General features: G+C 42.1%; 1 long non-coding RNA gene across 1 annotated transcript; it reads left to right on the forward strand.

The window, feature by feature from the left end:
- Positions 1 to 8,436: 8,436 nt before the first annotated feature.
- On the forward strand, positions 8,437 to 8,731 carry LOC103647107 (uncharacterized). Its single transcript, XR_562656.2, has 2 exons — positions 8,437 to 8,526; positions 8,676 to 8,731. It is a non-coding gene; the product is annotated as an uncharacterized lncRNA (long non-coding RNA).
- Positions 8,732 to 10,438: the final 1,707 nt, after the last annotated feature.

Below are 10,438 nucleotides of genomic sequence, written 5' to 3' on the forward strand. Positions count from 1 at the left end.
CATGATGGCGTTGTACGGATATACCATGTCGACAATGTCGAAGGTTACTTGCTCACTTCGGGCATTGGGTGCTACACCGAAGGAGAGGGGAAGCTCTATTTTGCCAACGGGAAAGGTGCCTTTGCCGCCAAAGCCATACAACGGATTGTCCGAAGGCTTGAGCAGGCTGTGGCTTATACCCATGCGGTCGAAGGCGTGGAGGAAGATGATGTCCGCCTGACTGCCGTTGTCGACTAGGACTTTGTGTAAGTCCCAGCCTGCCACGCTGCAATTGATGACCATAGCGTCGATGTGGGGGGCGCTGCGCAGGTCGACGTCTCGTGCATCGAAGGTTAGCGGTATGTGGGACCACTTCGTCTGCACGACTGGGCCGGTGACCGCGACATGGTTGATGCTGCGGTAGTGGTCCCGCTTCTGCCGCTTGGTGTCGAAGTCAGTGCTGGACCCCCCTGTTATCATGTGAATGACTCCGCGATATGGTTGATCGGCGAAGTCTTCCTGCTTTGGGGCATGGGGGATGTTTTGGTGTTGCTGGTGTGGTGGTGGGGGTGGAGGAGGTACGATTTGTACTTCCTGATGGTGTTGGTAAGCGTGGTGCGGTGGATGCGGAGCGGGAGCGTGGATATATGGTGGAGGGGGTGGCTGGTAATTATGCGCGACAATTCTGGGATTGTCGGCTGGCTGCGCCCGCGCCATTCTGTCTCTGGTGGCCTTCGTTTCTGGGCAGTCTTTGGTTTGGTGGGCGCAGTCTTCGCCGTGGAAAAGGCAGTAGAACCGGCGCGGCGGCTGCGCGCGCCCTCGGCCCCTGCCACGAGTTCCGTTTTCGCGGCCTTGGGGGGGATATTCCTGGCGACGAGGGGGTCAGCAGCAGGCTGCTGGTTGGCGATGTTGTGCACTTGCTGTTGACTGCGGCCATCTCGACCGGAGTCTGGTTGCGGAGTCCTCGTCCACGTGCGGCTGGACTGCGGGGCATCTTTGGGCTTCCGCTGTGACTCAACCTTGCGCTGGTGGAGCTCTTCGGATTTGGCATATTTTTCAAAGAGCTGATATAGCTCCTGGAGGTTCTTGGGTGGATCTCTGATACAGTGGCTGTAGAGGACGCCGGCCCGAAGGCCACTGATGGCGTAGTGGATAGCGTTCTGATCATCGACGGAGGGCAGCTGTGACTTGAGTGTTAAGAATTTGCGGTAATACTCCCGCAGAGTCTCCTTTTCCAGCTGTTTGCAAAGCGAGAGCTCGGCCAAAGCGTCGGTGTCTGGACGGTACCCTTGGAAGTTGAGAAGGAACTTGTCCCTGAGACTTCTCCACGAATCAATAGACAGCGGAGGTAATCTGGTGAACCAGGTGAGTGCTGGGCCCTCTAGGGCGATGATGAAAGACTTCGCCATTGTGGCGTCGTCCCCTCCGAAGGATGCAACGGCGACTTGATAACTCATTATGTATTGCGCCGGGTCGGTGCTGCCGTTGTACTTGGGATATGCCCCTGCTCGGAAGTTAGCTGGCCAAGGCGTCACTTGCAGGTGTGGCGCTAGGGGACTTCGCTCGTCGAGGTAGTTGACCCCTTGGAATGGCGCGCCGTGCTGGAAGGCGTAGTCATGCTGGGGGAAACGCGGGTTCTCCGGCTGCGCCCGGTGTTGCAGGGTTACAGGCTGTAATTACAAGCATGCCTTTACAGATCAGGCCCGTAACACAAAGGCGGCCACGCAGGGCCCATTACAATGGGCCAGATCACACGTGGGCCTCATAGCCGAACGAGGCCGCGCTGCGGGATGGCGTCGCCGCAGGCCTTCGTCTGGTGCCGAATGGAGCGAAGGGTGTCCCCGCCCGTTTTGTCTCTGTCAGACCAGCGACCTCAGCGAAGGCCTCGAGCGAAGGGTGGCGTCTTTGCCTTCGCCCCAACAATGATATAGATGAAGATGAAGTTCCAATGGTCATAATAAGAACCATGGCAATAGGTGATGTGCGACCACAGGAACAACAAGAATAGGATCAACCATCTTCCTCAACAATGGTGCAACCCCCAACTCAAGATGAGGAACATGTATCTCAAGAAGAAGGCATGAATCAAGGGGGAGCACATGAAGAAAAGGATAAGGAGGAAGAAGTACCACAGACACCTCCAACTCAAGTTTGGGCCATCATCCAAAGGAATCATCCAGTGGATCAGATTCTAGGTGACATCAGCAAGGGAGTGAGTACTCGTTCACGATTGGCTAATTTTTGTGAACATTACTCTTTTGTTTCTTCTATTGAGCCTTTCAGGGTAGAAGAAGCCTTGCAGGATCCGGACTAGTATTGGCCATGCAGAAGGAACTCAACAACTTCAAGAGAAATGAAGTGTGGAGTCTGGTACCACATCTGAAGCAAAATGTTGTGGGAACCAAGTGGGTGTTCCACAACAAGCAAGATGAGCACAAGGTGGTTACAAGAAATAAGGCTCGACTTGTGGAAAAAGGATATGCCCAACTCGCATGTTTGGATTTTGAGGAGACTTCTACTCCTGTAGCTAGGCTTGAGTCAATTCGCATTTTATTGGCCTATGCTGCTCACCATTCTTTTAAGTTGTTCCAAATGGATGTGAAGAGCATCTTCCTCAATGGACCAATCAAGGAGGAGGTTTATGTAGAACAAACCCCTAGCTTCGACCATGTCTATAAGCTCTCTAAGGCGCTCTATGGGCTTAAGCAAGCTCCAAGAGCATGGTATGAATGCCTTAGAGATTTTCTTATTTCTAATGCTTTCAAGGTCGAGAAAGTTGATCCTACTCTTTTTACTAAGACTTGCAATGGTGATTTGTTTGTATGCTAAATATATGTCGATGACATAATATTTGGTTCTACTAATAAAAAGTCTTGTTAGGAGTTTAGCAGGGTAATGATGCAGAAATTTGAGATGTCAATGATGGGGAGTTGAACTATTTCCTTGGATTTCAAGTGAAGCAACTCAAGGAAAAAACGTTCATATCCCAAATGAAGTACACTCACAACTTGCTAAAAAGGTTTGGGATGAAGGACACAAAGCATGCCAAGACATCAATGGGAACCGAAGGGCACTTAGACCTCGACAACAAAGGTAAGTCCTTTGATCAAAAGTCATACCGGTATATGATAGGTTCACTACTTTATCTTTGTGCTAGTAGACCGGATATAATGCTAAGCGTATGCATGTGTGATAGATTTCAATCCGACCCCAAGGAATGTCACCTTATGGCCGTGAAGCAAATTCTTAGATATTTAGTTCGTACGCCTTGCTTCGGGATTTGGTATCCAAAGGGGTCTACCTTTAACTTAATCGGATATTCAGATTCCGACTATGCCTGGTGCAAGGTTGATAGGAAGAGCACATCAAAGACTTGTCAGTTTCTTGGAAGGTCCCTTGTGTCTTGGAGCTCTATGAAACAAATATCCATTGCCCTATCCACCGCCGAGGCCGAGTATGTTGTCGTAGTTAGTGTTGCACGCAACTACTTTGGATGAGGAAAACCCTCCGGGACTTTGGCTACATTCTGAGCAAAGTTCCACTCCTATGTGATAATGAGAGTGCAATCCGCTTGGCGGATAATCCTGTTGAACGTAGCCACACTAAGCACATAGACATCCGACATCACTTTTTGAGAGACCAACAACAAAGGGGCGATATCGATGTCTGCCACATTAGCATCGAGAACCAGCTAGCTGACATCTTCACCAAGCCTTCAGATGGGAAAAGATTTTGTAGGTTGTGTAGTGAGTTAAATGTCTTAGATTCGTAGAACTTGGATTGATTCATAGCATACATGTGTCTTTATACCTTTGATCATATTCTTTTAATCATTTATGTATTTACTTACTTATTTTGGTGTTCAAGTTGTAAAATGTCATCCTCGGGCCTCACAAGTCCTTGTGCAACTGATGCATATGTTTAGGGGGAGGATATGCTGCAACTTGATTTTTTGAGACTAATGTATTTGCTTGAGTGATTCTGATATAGTCTCAAAGATGGATTGAAAGGGAAAAGGTGAACTTGGACAAAGAAAAGGCTTCCACCGCATTACAGTATCAATGTGCTTTGTTCCAAGTCATTATTGTGTTTTCTCATTGCCCTTGGGTTTATTTTCACATTTTGGCAAGGCAACAAGGTTAAAAGGCCGCTAGTTCTTTTGTTTTGGTGCTTAATGCCAAAGGGGGAGAAATTAAGGCCAAAACAACTGGATCAGCTACCACTTGTGAACTTTTCAAAACTTACCTGTGAACTTTTCAAAATTTTAGCGTAAGTATACTTGTTTTTTATCAAAACCCTCTAAATTGCAAAAAAACTACCCTTTTGTGGGGGATAAATTTGTTTATGGGAAAAGGGGGAGTTTTTGGCTTCAGATCAAAACTAGTCTTGAAAGATATTTTGATTTATCAAAACAAAGTGTTTTTGACATAGAGATAGGAAAATGAATTTGTTTTGTGAAAACAAACCAAGTGGTGGCAAAAATGATCCAAATATGCCAAATCCTATGACAATTTAATTGGTTTTAAGTTCGACATCAATTTGCACCTTTTAGCTCACAATTGGATATGTTAGTACATTTTGAGTTGTTTTTGATATGTTGGCATGAATCACCAAAAAGGGGGAGATTGAAAGGGAAATGTGCTCTTAGGCCATTTCTATATTGTTTTGGTGATTACATGCTCAACACATTATGTTTAGACTAACATGAGAAATGAGCAAAGGTACACGAAGCAAATTGAGCTTGGAAGAGGACATACAAATCTTTATGTGACCAAGTGAAAAAAGGTAAGCTCTAGACACTTAGTCAATTATTTCATGAACTAATCATATTTGTGTAAGTGCTAGGGACTTTATGAAGTCAAGTCAAAAGGAACAAAAGAGAACTAGATTGAAAAAGGAGACTTTGCGCTGGACTCCGTAGCACCGGATGATCCGGTGCCACCCACCGGACAGTCCGATGTGCACCGGACAGTTCGGTGCACGGTCCGCCAAACTGGCTCCTCTTGAGAATTTCAGCCTACGCCGACTATAATTCACCGAACTGTTCGCGCGGAGCGCCGGACAATCTGGTGTGCCAGCTAGCCAACGACTTGTTGTCACGTCGGCCAGGGCCAACGGTCACATGGTGCACCGGACGGCACGGTGCCACCCATTGGATGGTCCGGTGCCCCCAGAACAGGAAACCAGCCAATCACGCGATTCTCTGTCGTTGCACTGTTCACTGTTCGGTGTGCACCGAACAGTCCGGTGCACCCGCAGACAAAAGGCAACCAAACCCTACCAAATGGAGCTCTAACGGCTCCTAGGTACCTTAGGGCTATAAAAGGGACCTCTAGACGCATGGAGCACTACACCAAGAATCCTTTAAACATCCTAAGACACCGAGACACTGCAATCATGCTAGAGCTTTGGTAGTTTGAGATTTGAGCAAGTGTTTGAGTTGTAATTCCGTTGTGTTGTTTCTTGTGCTCCTCTCTTAACTTGTGAGCGTGTGTTGCTGTGATTTTTTGTCTCTTGTGTGTGTTTCTACTTCCCTTTACTCTTGTGGTTTATTTGAGATCAACTCTGTAAGGCGTGAGAGACTCCAAATTGTAGAGATTCCTCACAACAGGAAAACCTTGTGATAAGAAAGAGAACTGTTGTACTCAAGTTGATCATTATATCACTTGAGAGGGGTTGAGTGCAACCTCGTCCATTGGGACGCCACAACGTGGAGTAGGCGAGCATTTTTCGCTTGACCCAACCATGGGCTAAAATCATTGTGTCACTTGTCTAAGTTACTTTATGATTCTACTCTTTCTAGCACTTCACTTCACTTATAATATTGCTCTAAGTTTAATACTCACCTTGTGAGAGCAATTAAGTGAAGAAGTTCTCTCCTCTCATCCTCTCCATTCGAACTTGGCTTTGATCTCACTAATCCAGTATTAGACCAAGTTTATTTTGTTGAGCTATTTTTTACAGGATCACCTATTCACCCCCCTCTAGGTGCTCTCAATGTTGCGGTCTATGCTAAAGCTGTTGATGTTAACAACTAGATATGGTCTATCTAATTGTGGCTTCAATGCTTTCTTGAGCATTATCGCATATATATTTCCAAAGGAGAAAAAAGTGTCTTCTAACATGTACTATGCAAAGAAATAATCAATCCACTCAATATAGGTGTGGAGAAGATCCACGCGTGTAGAAATCAATGTATCCTTTATCGAGGTGATGGTTATAAAGACATGGAGAGTTGTCCAAAGTGCGGTGCAAGTAGATACAAGACGAATAAAGACTATTGAGAGGAAGAATGTGTTGTATCTGTGTCTAAAGGGAAGAAGCGAAAGAAAGCCCAACAGAAGACCCAATAAAGTTCAAAACCCACTAGCAAAGAAAAAAAGTAGACTATTATGCACTCAAAAAAATTCTACTTTGGTGATGTGGTATCTCTGCGTCGTCGTTCAATTGAGGTGTTTGTTCGCTAACCTAAGGATGCCAAACTTATGAGCTGGCATGCTTCTAATGAGCACAAAAACGATGGAAAGCTTCGTTAAGAAAACAGTTTTCACTGGTGGTTGTTTTAAGAGAATCGCCAATGAAAATATGTTTCCATTGACGGTTTCAAAATAACCGTCAGTGGACATGTCGGTTTGCACTGGCCCCAAACGTTGGCGGATCTAAAAAAATGTTAGTGAAAACAACTTTTGAACCGTCTTTATAGAACTTCTCCATACTAGTAAAGATGACCTAGAGCCCAAAAAACACCACTCGCATATGTTTTTTCAGATAATGGACTTGCATGAGTTCCTTAGCTTTCCGTTTGTTCATTTCTTTTGTCAGCGTATTAGTTTTGTTTTAATTTAAATATTTCTATTCAATCATTTTTTAAAAATGTATAGATTAATTAATAATATAAGATTTATGTTTTTAGATTTACTCTGAGAAATATTTTTGTAACATACTGTTCATACGTCATGAAACTATATGGACTTATATATATATATATATATATATATATATATATATATATATATATATATATATGGACTTATACATACTAGGTATGTGCCCGTGCGTTGCCACGAGACGGAGGAGCATGAGGACTGCGCCTAGGCTACAAATATAATTTTTGTTTATATCTAAACACTAAGGTATGTGTGGTCAGGTGGTTAGTTTCAAATTTCAGGAGTAGAGGGTGTGGGTTCGAGTGATCATTTTGCACTAATTTTTGCGGGTGCTGGGCATGAGGAGGGTGAAGCCGTGGTAGCACAGGTGCCTACATTAGGTTCTTAATATAATTGTATAGATATGATGATGATTTTATTATAGTTTTACATTGTCTTATATTAATTATGACCTCCTACATTGTATTAAAATGTCTTATACATTATTACTTATATCATAATGGGTCAAGTTATATATCTAGTTCTACACTACATATTTTAATGTGTGATATTATTTATGGTTTTCAATGGCTATCAATGTGTTTTCAATCGGATAGTTTTGTTTTGTGAGGTACTGACTTGTGTCTTTCTGACTATATGTATGTGTGCACATTATTTGTCACTTGTATTTGTGAGATTTTTGTTTCAATGCTTTGTGAGATATGCTTTAATCCTTGTACTATTACTAATTTCTATGTGGATGTATGACTTCTGTGGTTTTTTAAGTCAAATTAGGGTACATGGTTTATAGATCATATTTTAGATTTCGACCATGATCGGTGCATTTTTTGTATCAAGCATTCATTTATGATGTTTCTGAATTACCAATGTCGTTTTTTGTTTCTAGAGTTATCTTTTTTTGTTTTCATTTTCGAGGAAAAATATGAAGACGAAAATGGTTATAGTGTTTATCTATCGTTTCTGACCGTTTTCATTCCTAGCTGTGTTGGATTTGTGGCTATATAAGAAGAGATTGAGTCTACGTGATAGGCTTGGGTAGCACCAGTTGCAGAAAAACTTGTCCAACACCAGCTAAGATAGTTTGGGCATGATTAACGTATACCTTCAGAGGCATCAGTGCGCAGTGAGAACCTAAGGCACGGTAGTAATGGAAGAGAGGCAGGGGAAGGCTGAAGTTGACATGGGAAGAGGCATTAAAAGATTTGACCTTGAATTGGAGTGCATGGAAAATAACTATCCACGTGCCTAAAACTTGACTGTGCTTTTGATTTGTTAGATGCTATCTAAGCTTTTCTTGTGCATTGTGTCCACCATTCAACTTGATTTTCTTGGGGGATGCAGTAATGCTCTTGCTTGGAAAGTATTAGGAACCTCTATTAGTCTATTATGTCTCTATTAGTCTATCATGTCTTTTCAGATGAATGTTCATTTGGATTGCTGTGTTACTCAATCCAATGTTCTGGATTCAAATTTGGGGGCTACGTTTGTTGATTTACTTAGACCACAATTTCAACTCAGCACAGTTCAGGTTTGTGAGTAATGGAATAACTTTTCATGTCTGCAGCTGTTTGCAGGAAATGATCCGGATGAATTCAGTGCAGTTCTAAAGCAGCACATAACCCCGAAAATATTGATTACGACATGCCGCTTCAATTCAGGGGTATTTATTATCGATTCTCATCCCTTCTGCATGAATTTCTGCTCCTTATCTTATTCTGCTAATTTTCAATTTGTGATGATTTCATGTTTTTGTTTTCTTCCTACATCACTGCATGATTTAACAATACACTTTCTATTGCATATATCCAGAGGGGACCTGCATTTATTGATGAGTTAATGCAAGTGATACCGAATTCTCAGTATGTAAAAAGAGGAACATATGAACTCAAGAAATTACGACAGTTTACTGTTTTTTTTTAAATTTTAATTGGTTCAACGAGACACCTTTATAGATTAGTTCAAATCCATTTGTTTTCAGATTGTGGAATATGCAAATAATAGGGATTTCACGTCACTTGTCGTTGTCCACACAAATCGAAGGGAACCTGGTATGGGTTCATCATGTTGGTGCTAAAATTTCTAGAACTTCATCTCTAGTGACATTGGTTGTTTTTTATGTGCCAGATGCTCTACTTATCATCAGGTTACCTGATGGCCCTACTGCACATTTCAAACTATCCAAACTTGTTCTTCGGAAGGACATCAAGGTACTATATCTGTTATTTGGTGCTATATTTACTGTATTTAGTATTGTGGGATCTGTAATTTATTTCTGCATTTTGTGGCCATGACAATGTAACAGTTATGTTTTGCGAACTTTTGTTGAATTGGAACTTCTTGTGAATGTTCATGTCTACAATTCAAGAACTTTCTGAATGGCTTGAGCAGCTATGCCATTTTCTGCCTGAAAACCAAAAGTGCCTGTGATGAGACCCTGAAAAAAGGAAAAAATATCAATAGTCAATACCTTGTTACTTTACATTGTTAGGAATATTATCAGACTCTAAATAATAAAAATTGCAAATTTTGCATTTACATATTTTTGGGCGTGTACAGGTGGATAAGCCTGACCTCAGGGAAAATCTTATCAGACCAATTTGACCATTATGAGGGATGTCCACTCCTCACCAAAATAGGCTAGCTCCCTCGTTCACAATGCATTAGTAGTAAGTTATGCTGACCCAAGGAAAGCCAGCTTTCGCTAGACTTCAAGATGCAGTGGATCATTTCCATGGTGAGGAGTGGACATCCCTCATAGTGGCCAGGGTAGTCCAAGTGATACCATACTCAGACAAAATATGGTATATAGGGCTTTCTTCCTCTTTAGTCCTGAAATTTGAGATCATGAATGAGTGATCGCAAAAAATTTCTAGAAGATTTGTTGCAATGCCTCTAATTTGAGTGTCGAAATAGTCCCCTTCCACCTCTTTCAGGGAGAAGCAGTGATAAAAAAATTGAAACAAAATACAATAATCTATGAGTCAAAGATGCAAAGCAAGTATAACTCCATGTAGCTACTCATTGTACATGTATTATTGTTATCATCATATATTGTTATCATCATATATGTTCACTCTTAATGAAACCAGTCAAATATCATGATCAGAGACTATAGAATTCAGCTACTATAATTTTATACTAATTAGAGTTGTCTTGGCAAAGTCTGTAGCTACCCTTTTGCATTAGAAAAAATATTTTAGTTGCCATATGTTGCATTTATTTTTGTTCACTTGTCTTATGTGTCTATTTCCTATGACTTGTTTGTTTGAATATGGGTCCAGGCTAAGCTAATTGCAGCAGATTCGTATTTAAGGAGAACTGTACTGGGTGAATATAATTTAGGATGGATTTAGAAAACCTAAGATGTAAGTGTACGCAGAGTCTTTTGTCCATTTTTCCCTTCTCTTTGAAAAGAAAAATGAAAACAAACACAAGCTGAATTTATTCATTTGATTTTAGGCAAGACCATTGAGGTGTTTGCATATGTGGCTAAACTACTAATAAAAGCACACTCTACAGTCTACACTCACCTTTTAGCCACCTTTAGAAATGTAGTTTCTGCATATTGCATC

Source organism: Zea mays, chromosome 2, assembly GCF_902167145.1.
Source record: "Zea mays cultivar B73 chromosome 2, Zm-B73-REFERENCE-NAM-5.0, whole genome shotgun sequence".
NCBI classification, from domain to species: domain Eukaryota; kingdom Viridiplantae; phylum Streptophyta; class Magnoliopsida; order Poales; family Poaceae; genus Zea; species Zea mays.